This window comes from Lepidochelys olivacea (genome assembly GCF_965140295.1).
Source record: "Lepidochelys olivacea isolate rLepOli2 genome assembly, chromosome: 1".
Taxonomy (NCBI): domain Eukaryota; kingdom Metazoa; phylum Chordata; order Testudines; family Cheloniidae; genus Lepidochelys; species Lepidochelys olivacea.
Genome location: NC_140411.1, coordinates 330,521,806 through 330,536,498, shown reverse-complemented (window position 1 = coordinate 330,536,498; position 14,693 = coordinate 330,521,806). Strand labels below are relative to the sequence as shown.

Sequence of the window (14,693 nt, the reverse complement as noted above, 5' to 3'; positions counted from 1 at the left end):
CTACAGGTATACTTACATCACATTTGTCTTATTATTTTAGTAATAAGTTTTCCACATCTAAACAAAAATCTGCTACCATAGTAAGAGACAGAAGTTTCTATTACAAGAGCTTTCTCCACTCTGTAAAGTAATGCATACCTGGCAAACAAAGTAAGCTTTACTGCCCAGCTAAGTCTCATAGGATACATCTATACTGCAATAAAAAAACCCATGGTACCAAGTCTCAGTCTGGATCAACTGGTTCATAGGCTCATAGGGCTTGGCTGCAGGGCTAAAATTTGCAACAGACATATGGGTTCAGGCTGCAGCTCAGGCTCCAAGACCCACCCCCGTCATGGGGTTTCAGAGCCGGGGTTTCAGAGCCTAGGCTCCAGGCTGAGCCCGAATATCTACACTGTAATTTTTAGCCCTGCAGTCTGAGCCCTGCAAGCCAAAGCCAGCTGACTTAGGCCAGCCGCAGCCATGCCATAGGTCTTTTATTGCAGTGTGGAAGCATAGGCCGTTAAAGCCAGAAGGGACAATCATCATCATCTAATCTGACCTGCACATTGCAGGACACGGAAACTCATCTACCCACTCCTGAAATAGACCCATAACCTGTGTCTGAGTTACTAAAGTCCATGCCCCACACTGTAGAGGAAGGCAAAAAGCCCTCAGGGTCTCTGCCAACCTGATCGGGTGGAAATTCCTTCTCAATCCCAAATATGGCAATTGGTTAAACCCTGAGCAGGTCAATGATGCCCACTGCCAGACAGCTGGGAAAGAATTCTCTGTAGTAACTTGGAACCCTCCCCATCTAGCATCCCGTGTCCTGCCACTGGAGATATTTGCCAATAGCGGTCAACAATGGCCCTCATGCCATTGTACACAACCTCATCATACAATCCTGTTCATAAACTTATCAAGCTCGGTCTTGAAACTAGTCTGGGTTTTTGCCCTCTCTTCTCCCTTTGGGAGGCTGTTCCTGAAGTTCATTCCTCTGATGATCAGAAACCTTGATTTAATTTCAACCCTATACTGGTCGATGGCCAGTTTATAACCATTTGTTCTTGTGCCAACATTGGCCCTGAACGTAAATAATTCCTCTCCCTCCCTGGGTGTTTATCCCTCGGATATATTTACAAAGAGAGCAATCATCTCTCTCCTCAGCATCTGTTAAGCTCAGCAAGCCAAGTTCTGTAAGCCTCCTCTCATAAGGTAGATTCTCCATTCCTCAGAGTATCTTAGTAGCCATTCTCTGCACCTGTTTCTTAAACATAGGAGACCAAAATTGCACATAGTATTCCAGATGAGGTCTCATCAATGCTTTGTACAACAGTAATAACCTTCCCTTTCCCTACTAGGATATCTCGGCTGGTGCATCCTAGGATTGCATTACCCTTTTTCACAGGCTCACTGTCACCCTGTCATCTACTAATACACCCAGGTCTTTCTCCTACTCTGTTGCTTCCAACTTATAAATCCCCAGCTTAAAGCAAAAATTCTTGTTGTTAGTCCCTTGCATTTAGCACTATTAAATTTCATCCCATGTCTTTCTCCAGTGTTCAAGGTCATGCAAATCTTCTTGTAGAACATGCCAGTTCTCCTCCTATATTAACAATACCTACCAATTAGGTGTCATCCACAAATTTTATTAACGCTCCCTTTTTGTGCCAAGGTCATGGATGAAAATGTTAAATAAAGATTGGTCCCAAGACCAAACCTTAGGGAACTCCACTAATAACCTCTCTCCGGACTGGCAGTTCACCTTTCAGCATAACCTGTTATAGTTAAGGCTAAGATTCTGTCATGGTTTTTTTTAAGTAAAAGTCATGGACAGGTCACAACAAAAAAAAAAAATTCACAAAAGCTGTGATCTGTCTGTGACTTTTGCTGCTGTGGCTCCATGATTTCCCCCACCATCGTGGCGGCTGGGAGTTGTGGGGGAAATCATGGGAGCCGCAGGATGACCATATTTCCCAAAGGAAAAACGGGACACCCCAGCCACTTGCCCAAGGCGACCCACTCCCCCTGGGCAAGCTGTCGCCTGTAACTGGAACCCTGAGGAGGGGCTCCCTCAAGAGTCTATCACCTGTGCTGGAACTTTGCAGGGGGGGCCCCCCTGTCGATTGTCGCTGTAACCCTCCCAGGGCCACATTACTGTCAGCTCCAGAGTCCTGAGAATGTCACGGAGGTTTCTGGAAGTCTGATTCTGTAACTTCCATGACCTCCGCGACACAAACATAGCCTTACTTATAGCCTCCCCTTTAAACTAGTTTCTAACTCACCTTTCAGTTCTAATTTAATCCCCATCTTCTCCAATTTAACTTACAGTTCCATGTGGGAAGTTATCAAATGCTTTACTGAAATCCACATAGATTAGAGTCTACTGCTTTTCCTTTATCTAGAAAATTGGTTATCTTCTCAAAGAAAATCACAGCATTTCTTAGGAATTTAAATACCAAGATTAACATTGTTTAAAAAAATAAAGATGATTTTACGTGCAATGAGAAGTTGTACCCACTGCTTTATATTATTGCCTTGTTAGAATTTGTCAACAAGTACTTTTCCATGGAAATAGTGGCACTTAGTGAAGTCAACAGTATATTCAAGAAAGTGAACCAGAACATTATAAATGCAAAGGAGGACCATTTCAGACTTGCAGCCGGATATTTTAACAAAATTACTGTTGGGACCACGCTAATTATGATTTTAAAGTCTGCCAATTTTCTCACTGAAAGGGTAAACTAAAACTATATTAAGGGGACAGGCAAAGGCATTTTTTAAACTATCAAATGGTAGTATTTACTACATCCATTGAATTTTTTTTAAAATTATGTAAACATAATGCCTAAGAACGGCCATACTGGGTCAGACCAAAGGTCCATCTAGCCTAGTATCCTGTCTTCTGACAGTGGCCAATGTCAGGTGCCCCAGAGGGAATGAACAGAAAAGGTAATCAAGTGATCCATTCCCTGTCGCCCATTCCCAGCTTCTGACAAACAGAGGCGAGAGACACCATCCCTGCCCATCCTGGTTAATAGCCATTGATGGACCTATCCTCCATGAATTTATCTAGTTCTTTTTTGAACCCTGTTATAGTCTTGGCCGCCACATCCTCTGGCAAATTGTTCTACAGGTTGACTGTGCGTTGTGTGAAGAAATACCTCCTTTTGTTTGTTTCAAACCTGCTGCCTATTAATTTCATTTGGTGACCTCTAGTACGTGTGTTATGAGAAGGAGTAAACACTTATTTACTTTCTCCACACCAGTCATGATTTTATACACCTCTATCATATCCTCCCTTAGTCATCTGATTTCCAAGCTGAAAAATCCCAGCCTTATTAATCTCTCCTCATACAGAAGCCGTTCCATATCCCTAATAATTTTTGTTGCCCTTTTCTGAACTGTTTCCAATTCCTTTTTTTTTTTTGGGGGGGGGGGGGGGAGAGATGGGGCGACCACATATGCACGCAGTATTCAAGATGTGGGTGTACCATGGATTTATATAGAGGCGATATATTTTCTTATTATCTATTGCTTTCTTAATGATGCCCAACATTCTGTTCATTTTTTTTGACTGCCGCTGCACTTTGAGTGGATGTTTTCAGAGAACTATCCACAATGACTCCAAGATCTCCTTCTTGAATGTTAACAATTTAGACCCCATCATTTTATATGTATAGTTGGGATTATGTTTTCCAATGTGCATTACTTTGCATTTATCAGCACTGAATTTCATCAGCTATTTTGTTGCCCAGTCACCTAGTTTTGAAAGATCCTTTTGTAGCTCTTTGCAGTCTGCATGGGACATAACTATCTTGAGTAGTTTTGTATCATCTACAAAAATTTTGCAACCTCAGTGTTCACTCCTTTTTCCAGATCATTTATGAATATGTTGAATAGAAGTGGCCCCAGTACAGACCCCTGGGGCACACCACTATTTACTGCTCTTCATTCTGACACTGACCATCTTTTGGTTCTTATCTTTTAAGAAAATTACCAATCCATAAGAGGACTTTCCCCTCTTATCCCGTAATAGCTTACTTTGCTTTAGAGCCTTTGGTGGGAGCTTGTCGAAGGCTTTCTGAAAATCTAAATACACTATATCCACTGGATCCCCTTTGTCCATATGCTTGTTGACCCCCTCAAAGAATTCTGGTCAACTGGTGAGGCATGATTTCCCTTTACAAAAAACATGTTGACTACTCCCCAACAAATTATGTTCATCTACATGTCGGATAATTTTGTTCTTTATTATAGTTTCAATCAGTTAGCCTTACTTCAGTACCAGGCAAATGGGCTTGTAATTGCCAGGATCACCTCTGGAGCCCTTTTTAAAAAGATAGGGTACAGACTACAGTTAGCAGTTCTGCAATTTCACATTTGAGTTCCTTCAGAACTCTTAGGTGAATTCCATCTGGCCTTGGTGAATAACTGTTTAGTGTATCAATTTGTTCCAAAACTCCTCTAATGACACCTCAATCTGGGACAGTTCCTCAGATTTGTCACCTAAAAGGAATGACTCGGGTTTGGGAATCTCCCTCACATTCTGAACTGTGAAGACCAATGCAAAGAATTGATTTAGTTTCTCTGCAATGGCCTTCTCATCCTTGAGTGCTCCTTTAGCATCTCTATCATTCAGTAGCCCCACTGGTTGTTTAGCAGGCTTCTGGCTTCGGACATACTTAAAAAAAAATTTGCTACTATTTTTTGAGTCTCTGGCTAGCTGTTCTTCAAATTTTTTGGCCTTCCTAATTATATTTTTACACTTCATTTGCCAGAGTTTATGCTCCTATTTTCTTCACTAGGATTTAACTTCCATTTTTTAAAGGATGCCCTTTTGCTAATGTATAGCTAATTTTAACATTAAAACTGAAATTTATTAAATATTAAATGTTGATCTCAGGAATTCTAGAGTGCATAAGAGGTTTCCCCTGAAAAATAAGTTAAAGAAGTCTTTGCTCCACTTAACTAATTAATTACATTGTAAATCTAATTTTAAAAATGAAAATTCAGCACAAAATAAAGAACCCTATTTTTAGAAGAGAGATTTTTTTCTATTTTATTGTATAGAGAGTCCCAAAAGTTTAAGCACCGGCTCAAGAATCATTCAAGGGTTGGTGGAATTTGCATAAGTTATGTAATGCATCTATAGTCCTACAAAAAACACTTTCATCTGGATTTTTGTGTATATAATTAAAAGAACAAAATAAATTACATGGTTATATTAACTGTCCTCTTACCTATTCAGTGTCCATAAAATGCAGTGTAACAAAGGACAGATGAACTGAGAATTAAGGGAACCTGTTTTTAACGAAGTGTTTTGAGATAATATCCAAGTTATTTAATTAACTATGAAAATCAAAGGAATGATTAAGACAAATTGTCCATTAAGACAAATTGTTACAAGGGCATTTCATAAATGTTAGATAGTTAAGGTTTAGAAATCAAGAAATTTTGGATAGCTGCATTCTTAAAATTAAGCACTTAACTATTTCAATTTAGTTATTTTTAGCTGTTTGAGACTCTTCCAGACAAACTTGCGATATTTGTAAGCCATTTATTTGTCTAGGGCCTCTAGGCTTTTATGGCAGACAGAGAAGCCACACTTTGGGGCCTCCACACAGGCCCAGGTAGGCTGATGTTTAGCTGGCCACTGGAGTCTGGCCAGTTAAGATCATTGGAACTGTACTTAGATGAATCTAGTGGGCAGGTACCCCATTCACTAGGATCAAAAAAGTTGCAAAAGGGTTGAAATAGCAGTTGCTTAGGTGCTACACTGTAACCCCACAATTTGCTCCCAGGTTGAAAGATTAATTCAATCATCCACAAACATGTTATTCTAGCTTTTTGTGGGGAGAAGTGATTTTTTTTTTCAACCTATGTAAACAGTTTTATACTTTGAAGAGGAGAGAACGGATATGTGACCACCCAAGAACAGTGGGGTCACGTGGAAGAGTCAATCTTTTGGACCCCTCCTGGGGCACTGAGCAAGCAGATTTGCCATTCTTTCTACAAATATGTGCATTTTTCCCCTATAATAGCTATACCCTTAACAGCTACAGGATACAAGGTGGCTGAAAATGTTCAAACCCCATTTGGTACAATTGATCAGTTGTTTTAGTCACAAGGCAAGATACAAAGATTGAGGCTAGGTTGAGATACAAATGCTGAGCTGGTTTGAAAAGATCTTCTAGCAGGACCTGAAGTAATTTGTTCAAGTTCACCTGCACAGTATATGCTTACAGTTACCAAGCCTATGACAGATGGCTCAATACTTCCTACAAATTTATTTATAATTTGTAAACAGTGTAGAAGACATTGTGACAGAAAGCAACTAAGCGACCATAATCCAGATGTATACATTTTCCCCCTCAAGACATGCCCTGACAAACTGCCCCTGAAGTAGAGACACTGAGGAAAAAGGTGGAGATAGGACAGACCAGGTCAGGTCAAAGAGATTGATACAGTCTTTCTACATCGTTATTTTGGCAAGGAAAAATGAGGTGCAAGCTTCTCTAGGGATTTCTTAAACTGTCCTAGATCATTAGGGATATGGCAGCTGTAGCCCATAAATAGCCACACAAGTCATGAAGCACACGGTTCACAGGAGTAAGAAGCCAGCACCTATTAACCCTAGGGCACTGCAGAAGTGCAAGGGGAAAGCTCTGAAACACCTCCAAACAGGTAACTGCTTGTTAGTCACCAAGAAAGGAATCTGTGTAGACAGTCACTTGAAGAGAAAACTAGTTTCCTATCTTACATTAACTGTGGTTCTTTGAGAGGCTGTCCATGTGGGAGTCCTGTAGTGAGATTCTGTACTAGCCCACTTCACCCTTTGTCCTTGGGTGGGTGAGTTGCAAGGACATCTAGGGAACAGGTGCAGCTCCAATGGGCTGTGCTAGCTCAAATAATATGATATTACACACATGGGGTTGGGGCAGCCCACCTGGAGCAGAACAGCCTATGCTGTGGGTTCACCATCTGTCTTTAAATAGTTAAACAGTAAAGCTGTCTGCATCTTTAAACTAGCAAACACAAAAGGTAACTGTTTGGCTGCAGCATTTTAAACAAAGGCCCTGACAGACTGTCTCTCTAGTTCTTCACATCCAGTATGAGTCAAAGATGACACCCAGGTTATGGGCTTGAGTGACAGAAAGAATGGTGGTGTTGTTCACAATGATCAAGAAAGGAGGGGAGGGTTGGAGGTAAGATTAAGAGCTCTGTCTTAGCCATGTTGAGCCGGAGCTGATGGAAATACATCCATGTGGGGGTGTCAGACACAGACCAAGATTGTAATTTAGACAGAACTGGAGTAAAGTTAGATCTGTGAATCATCCACATACAGATGGTGGTTGAATTTGTGTTTGCAGGTGAGATTACCCAGAGATAAGGGGTAGAGGGAGAAGAGAAGGACCAGGGACAGAGTCCTGGGAAACCCCCACAGAAAGCTGAAGGGGGGGACTAGAAGAGGAGGAGGAGGAGCAGGAGGAGGATCCTGTAAAGGACAACTGAAAGAGAAGTTAGAGAAACAGGAAAAGAACCAGAATCTAAGGAAGGTCAAGATTTTAAGAAGGAAAGTATGATTGACTTGTGTCAAAGGCAGCTGACAGGTAAAGGAGGATGAGGACAGTACTGGTTCTAAGAGCTGGCTAAAAAGTTGTCATCAGAGACTTTGGCAAGAGGTCACAAAAACATTCTCTCTGGTTTGAGATTAAGTAGGAACATTAACGTAAACAAATGACTTTCTTTAAAAAATTGTGAGTGGAAACAGGTTTAATGAAAGGTTGTATGCAACCTTAACCATAATTTTTTAATACTGTGAAAGTTATCACTATACATTATATAGGACTTGAAATGTATTAGGAAATTTAGCTAATCCAAATCAATTAAATCACTGAACATTCTTAGATATTTTAAAATATGGCGGTATTGCATGCATTGCCCCAGTGAAAACACCCATGGAAATAACCTGCATTATTTCGCACCTAATTTAGGGTGGCAGTTTGTCATCTTCTCAGTCAATTCTGCACTTAAAAGTTGAGAGTTTTCTACATCTCTAGAGAGTCTTTAGGTCTTTGACATGCTACAACATATATTATTTAGCCGTATGCTGTTAGGGTGTGATCTCACTCCTATTACAAACAATGGCAATATTCCCACTGAACTCAGTAGCGCAAGATCAGTTTCTTAAAGCAAAGAGTACAGATTTCTATAGATTTATATTTCTATTTAACTGTGCTTTTTACTCTTTGTATTAAATCATTCCTGTTAGTCCAACTACCCTGGTTTCCATTGCTAGGTAGTCTACAATAAACCAAGCCATCATTAATATCATATTCCATTTTAAACATACACCACATATGGCTGACCTCCAATTCTGCCTTCTCATCAATGTTCAGCCCTGTATGTTTGCTACTGCTACTATGATACTGCAGAATAGAAAGTTGCTCAGATAAAAACTATGAAAAAAAATAATTTTACACTTATTCTTTTCCCAAAATACATTCTATCAGTGTGATTTTTTTAAAAATCCCTAAAATATCAAGTACATCTACTGCAGGGCAAATACGTTAACATACTTTTAATATATGCCTTTCTAGATGTACTAGTTGAGTATTTCCCCACAATTGATAAAATGACCAAAACTGTGCATACAAGTCAGGTATGCTGTACGCCTAATAAATTGTCAAAAACAAAAGCCAGAAACAGTGGTTGTTCCCCTTTCCCCCACCCCCAGTGATGATCATCTTAGCCACCTGACTGCAGAGCCATAATACCACAAATTTTTAAGTGTGGATCTGTATCAAGAAATTGGTATGACAAAGCTGTGGTATGTTAATGAGTGCATGCAGGAAGCAGAAAACCACTCCTAGATTAAAGTTTTCAGCACATTCTATAAACAGCAATCAACTGAGCTTGTGAAGGAACTTAGGTATCAAGTGACTGAGCTGCTAACAAAAACATGCACTCTCTAAATACTGTGCCTATATTTTAAAAAAGTTCTTGGGGGGGCGGCGGAGAATCTGAGGAATTGCAGAGCAGCAAGCCTTACATCTGTATTGGACAACTGGTTTAAATGATAATTTAAAAAAACAGAATAGTAAAGTATCTGAAAGATCAGTATATGATAGGATGAACCAGCAGTTTCTCCACAGGAAACTTGTATCTCACTAATCTATTAACGCTCTTTGAACACATCAGTGAAGTAACTGATAGAGAAGAAATGGCTGATAAAACTTTCAAAAGGTTTTGGATTAGGTTCCTCACAAGAGACTACTAGAGAAAATAAGCTGGTAGAGTGAGAGGCAGAGTATTGCCATGGGTCAAAAACTAAAAGTAAGAGGTAGGATTATATATGATTGATATTCATCATGACAAAAGGTTAACAGGGTGCCTCAAGATTCTGTACTACATCCAGTGTTTACTATAATTTATTAATGATCTGGAAAAGGAAGCAAGTAGCAAAGCAGCAAAACGTATAGATGACAAAGCTATGCATGTTCATTAGTCAAAACTACAAAGTACTGGGGATCAACTTCAGAGAACTAACCAAACTAAATGAATTGCAATATGAAGGCCAATAGAGTTCAATGCTGATAAATCCAAAGTAATACACACAAGAGGGAAACAAAACTACACATACACCTTACAAGGTTCTTACTTAATTGCTATCAACCTAGGAAAGGAACTCTGGCTTCTTCATAGACAACTCAGTGAAGACTTCTGTTCAATGTGCAGATGCGGTCTAAAAAGCAAAACAAGACATCTAGATGCATAAGGAATGGAACAGAGAATAACTCGTAAAAATATTATAATGCCATTATATTAATCAATGATGCATCCTGTTCTTGAATACTGTGTGCATTACTGGTCACATCACCTCAAAAAGGATATTGCAGAATTAATAGGCATTCAGAGAAGGTCTCCGAGGATGATATGGGACATGGAAAACTCTCCATGAAACTGAAAAAATGGGACTGTTTACTTTAGAAAGACAACAAATAAAATCATAATAAAAGTATATAAAATATTGAACGCCATAAAGAAAATAAACCAGAATGAGTGGTCAGTGAGTGAAATTCAAAACAGTAGCAAATTCAAAACTGATTAAAAGGAAATCCTTTCACACAATGGATAATTAGACCATGGAACACACAAATACAAAATGGAAAATAACTGGCTAGGCAGTAGGACTGCTGAAAAGGCTTGGGTTGTGGGGAGGGGCAGGGTTAGAAAACCTGACCTGTGAGGAAAGGTTAAAAAAAATGGGCCTGTTTAGTCTTGAGAAAAAGACTGAGGAGAAATCTGGTATTTGAAGACTTATGTTAAGGGCTGCTATAAGAAAGGACAATGATCAATTGTTCTCAATGATCAGGGAGAGTTGAACAAGAAGTAATCAGCTTAATCTACGGGAAGGGAGATTTAGGTTAGATAGTAAGAAAAACTTTCTAACCATAAGGATAATTCAGCGCTAAAAAAGGCTTCCAAGGGAGGTTGTGGAATCACCATCATTAGAGGTTTTCAAGAACAGGTTATTGAAATATCTGTCAGGGATAATCTAAGTATACTTGATCCTGCCTCAGTGCAGAGGGCCACACTAGACCTCCTGAGGTCCCCTCCAGCCCTACATTTCTATCACCACCACCACCAGTCTTTGAGATCAAAAACTAAAGATTCAAAAAGGGATTGGATATTTATATGGATAACAAATTAAATTCTGGAAGGAATATTAAACCTTATTCTTCAAAGTTTAAAGACAATCTCTATTAGAAATCAGGATGAAACCTAATGTGAAGGGCCAGATTATCCCACATCTGCCTGTTAGGGGTTTTTTTAACTCTATCTGTGAAGCAACTGGTGCTGGCCACTATTCAAAATCCTATACTGGACTAGATGGACTTCAGATCCGTTTCAGTAACAGAATTTCTAGTTCCTTACAACTACTTTCTTGTTCAAAATCTTTCTATCTGACATAATGAGGCTGCACAGAATTCATAGTTCAATCAATCATTCCACAAACGTGTTGTTATCTACCCTTTTGGGCACATTTCCATTGTCGGTGTCTCAAATGACCCCAATTACAAAGAAAGGTTGGGTACTGCATATCATCTTTGAAGGTAATTGCCAAAAATCCCTTACAAGTATCTACATGTGATGGGGCGAGGGGGAGGAAAAAAACCTGTATTAATGCTGACTGACATCCCCCCTTAACATTCAAGCAAAACCTATTGTTGTAGATCCACTGACAATTTAATGGATATCTACATATGCATAACGAAGTCTAATTATTATATTTAAAAAACATTTGTCATCCAAATGTTACACAGCAATAAGGCATATGCAACATCCCAACACGTACTACTTTGAACTTTGTTTCCCCACAGATCATTCAATCCAATAAACATTTATTATTGAGGTTTTATTCTTTTAAGTCAAAGATATATACTGTCAAAGTCATCTCTGTTCTCTATCCATAAACTTCATTCTGGACCCCTACAGACCAGAAGAATACTGGAGCAGCACAGCGTACCTATGAGAGAAAGCACCCTCTGTTAAACTTAGACGATCTCCTCTTAACAATGCTTCAGGAAGGTTTCATCCTTTGAAGTTATGTTCAGCTGTCCTCTATGGGGCAGATGTTCACAATAAGAGGAGGTCTTGGTGAATGATAAAAGAATCTCAAAGGACTGTTTTCTTTTAACTGCTACAAGGTTAAAATGAAATCAGTTATGTTCTCAATCTCAGGAGTGAATCTGTACGCCATGCACATGTGCCCTGAGCTTCCCCATCGCAATTCAAGTACTTGTGAATTGCAGTATTCTCACTCAGATGGGAACACCAGAGATAAGCACAAGAATCCATGTTCTTTTAAATTTCAGAAGTTTACAGAAGAACAGAGGATGATGCTAAAAACATGTTGGTGCTTAAAATTAGGTTTGGCACAATGATTTTTATTTTCTATAATTTTGACAAAACTTATTTTTCTCAGATTTTTTGAAGATTTACAATTGCAGGAAATTATTAAAGGGGTCAAACAACTGTTTCATGACACTAGACGTTGAGATTAAAGACATTAAAACTTTTGATTATTCACCTGCAATAATGTTATTTGAGATGTGCTGTGCACAGATACACATCTAAAGTGGAGTGTGCACACCCAGGGAACTCACGTAGGAGACTCTTGCCAGCCGTACCACTAGGCAGGGCACACACTTCATCTCTCTTTGTGTGCCCAGATGAGGGCATAAGTGGAGAACATATCTGCTGCCTCCCTCTGTGTCCCATCTTGCCACTTCTGAAACATTGTCTGAAATAGTGTGGAAGGTGGGAGGGTTGTGGAATGTATATGTACACAACATATCTCAAAGAACAGTTACTGCAAGAGAGAAACTTTCTCTGAGTGGATTGTAAATCTTACATTCCACTTTAGATGACTCTGTAGCAGTTCCCAAACAGGTGGTAGAACTTCAGATCTGAAGCACCAATTTGCTGAAACTGGCATTGTCTCAAGAGGTCTGAGTGATAACAAAACATCTTGAAAACGTATGCACAGAAGACCACATTGCTGCTTTACAAATGTCCATAAAAGGGTGGTTACTCAGAAAGGTTGAAGAAGCAGACTGAGCCATTATTCTCGGTGGAGGAGTGACTTTCACAAGTTCAAAACAAAAGTTTGATAAAGTAAGAGAGAGTTGAGATATGCTGAGCTGCTACTGATTCGCCTTTAATTTATCAAGCATAACATGCAACTAGCCCGGTAGAGGCTTTGAACAACTTAGTACAGTTGATACAGAATGCCAAAGCACAATACACACGTAAGGTGTTAAGTTTTCCCTCTGCTTTAGAGGAGTATGGTTTTGGAAAGAAGGCTGGAAGCTGAAAAAGAGGAGTTCATGTGGAAAGCTCACACCACCTTTGGTATGAATTTAGGATGTGGACTGAGAAAAAGGTTGTCCTTATAAAAGGCCATATAGGAAGGGTCAATTAGTAGAGCCTGGAGCTCTGAAACTCTTCTGGCAGAAGCAACTGCTACCAGAAACTCAGTTTTCATAGATAGCTGAGACAAAGGCGTAGTCTCCAGGGGTTCTAAAAGAGACACCATTAATCTGGACAGGACAGGACAAGATCCCACACTAGTACTAGATGAGAGAGACTAAGTCTTTCAGAAAACTGAACACCAGAGGGTGAGGAAAAAAAAAAAAACAGAAACACCCTCTATCAGTGGGAAAGCCACAGATACGGACCCTAGATGAACCCTTAGAGAGCTAATCAAAAGGCCAAATGATTCCACATGCAATAAGTAAATCTAGTATATGGCTAATGTCCATGCAGTAGCACATTAGTCTTATATTAGACTAGATGAGATGGCTCCCAAGGAGAAAAATCTTTTCCACTTTGCAGCATAGGTGGCCCTAGTGGAATCTTTCCTGAAGATCTGTAGAGCAAAGTTTCTCATGATCATTTAGCCAAACATCATCCAGGCAGTAAGAACCTGAAGGAGAGACCGAAGGTTTGGGTGCAGTGAGTGACACTGGTTCTGAAATAGGAGATCCTTGATGAGAGGTAACATTAACGGAGGGCTGATGGAGACTCGATGCAGCATAGTCTTGGCCAAGATGAAGCTATTAAAATCAATGTTGCTTTATCTTGTCTTAGCTTCCTGATTACCCTGGGGTTGAGAGAATGTATATAAGTAGCCAACCAGACCATGGGAGAAAATGGGGACTGTGACTGAACCAGCCTGTGGACTTGCCCATGAGCAAAACTTCTTGCATTTGTTGTTGAGATCTATCATGGTCAATTAATGGGGTTCCCCACTATTGAAAGATCAGAAGGAGTATGTCCTTTTCCGATGGACCACTCATGATGGTCCACATGACTCCCTCAGCAGGTTTTAACAATGGTGTTTTTCTCTCCCAGGAGATGGAAGGCTTTTAAACAGACACGCAATTCCTAATCCATATGTTCCAACGATGGAGAGCTTCCTGACATAACCAATTGGATCTCACACACGTGGCACTACCCAATTCCTGAGAGTGGGCATAAACATCTCACTTGCTCAGCGAATCACCTGCAGCTCCAACATGCTTGTGTAAAGCGAGACTTCTTAGCATTACCAATGAACTTATGCCTTCAGTGCACTAAAATGGACACCCCAATCTGTCCTGGACATGTGTTAAAAATGTCTGTCAGTTCTGGGTCTAGAAAAGGAACCCCCACTGAAATAGCATAACCACCAGGTCTTGGGATCTAAGCACTTGTGAATGTACGCAAAAGAACATTCTTCAAGGGACAGGCAGACAAAAGGACAGTGTGCTGCCTTCCTGGACCCAAGATACAAGACCTCACTCTAAGATTGGAAGAGCTTCTAAAGTTGACAGGCAAGGATCCATTGGTGATGGTTCATATCAGCACTACAGATATATTTCATTGCGGGGTATCTTACAGATAATAGATGACTTCAGGGAACTTGGAAACATATGAAAGAGGAATGTCCAATCATCTTCTCTGATATTCTTCCTTTCCCACAAGACTGTCAGCCAGATGGGTGGGGAGGTGGACAGGCTCCCACTCCTGACCCCAACCTATATGTCTGTATGGAGTTTCCTGGGGCCAGGCCCCTCGGACCTCCAGTGGGAGCAGAAGGTGATGGTCAATGGGGAGACATTCCTGGGGTGGCGAGATCCTGGGACAGAGAGAACTGTTGT

At 40.1% G+C, this 14,693-nt stretch overlaps 1 protein-coding gene across 3 annotated transcripts in view; it reads right to left on the bottom strand.

The window, feature by feature from the left end:
- Window positions 1-14,693, bottom strand: part of PHTF2 (putative homeodomain transcription factor 2) — a 183,417-nt gene that overhangs the window by 157,656 nt on the left and 11,068 nt on the right. The window lies entirely within an intron of this gene.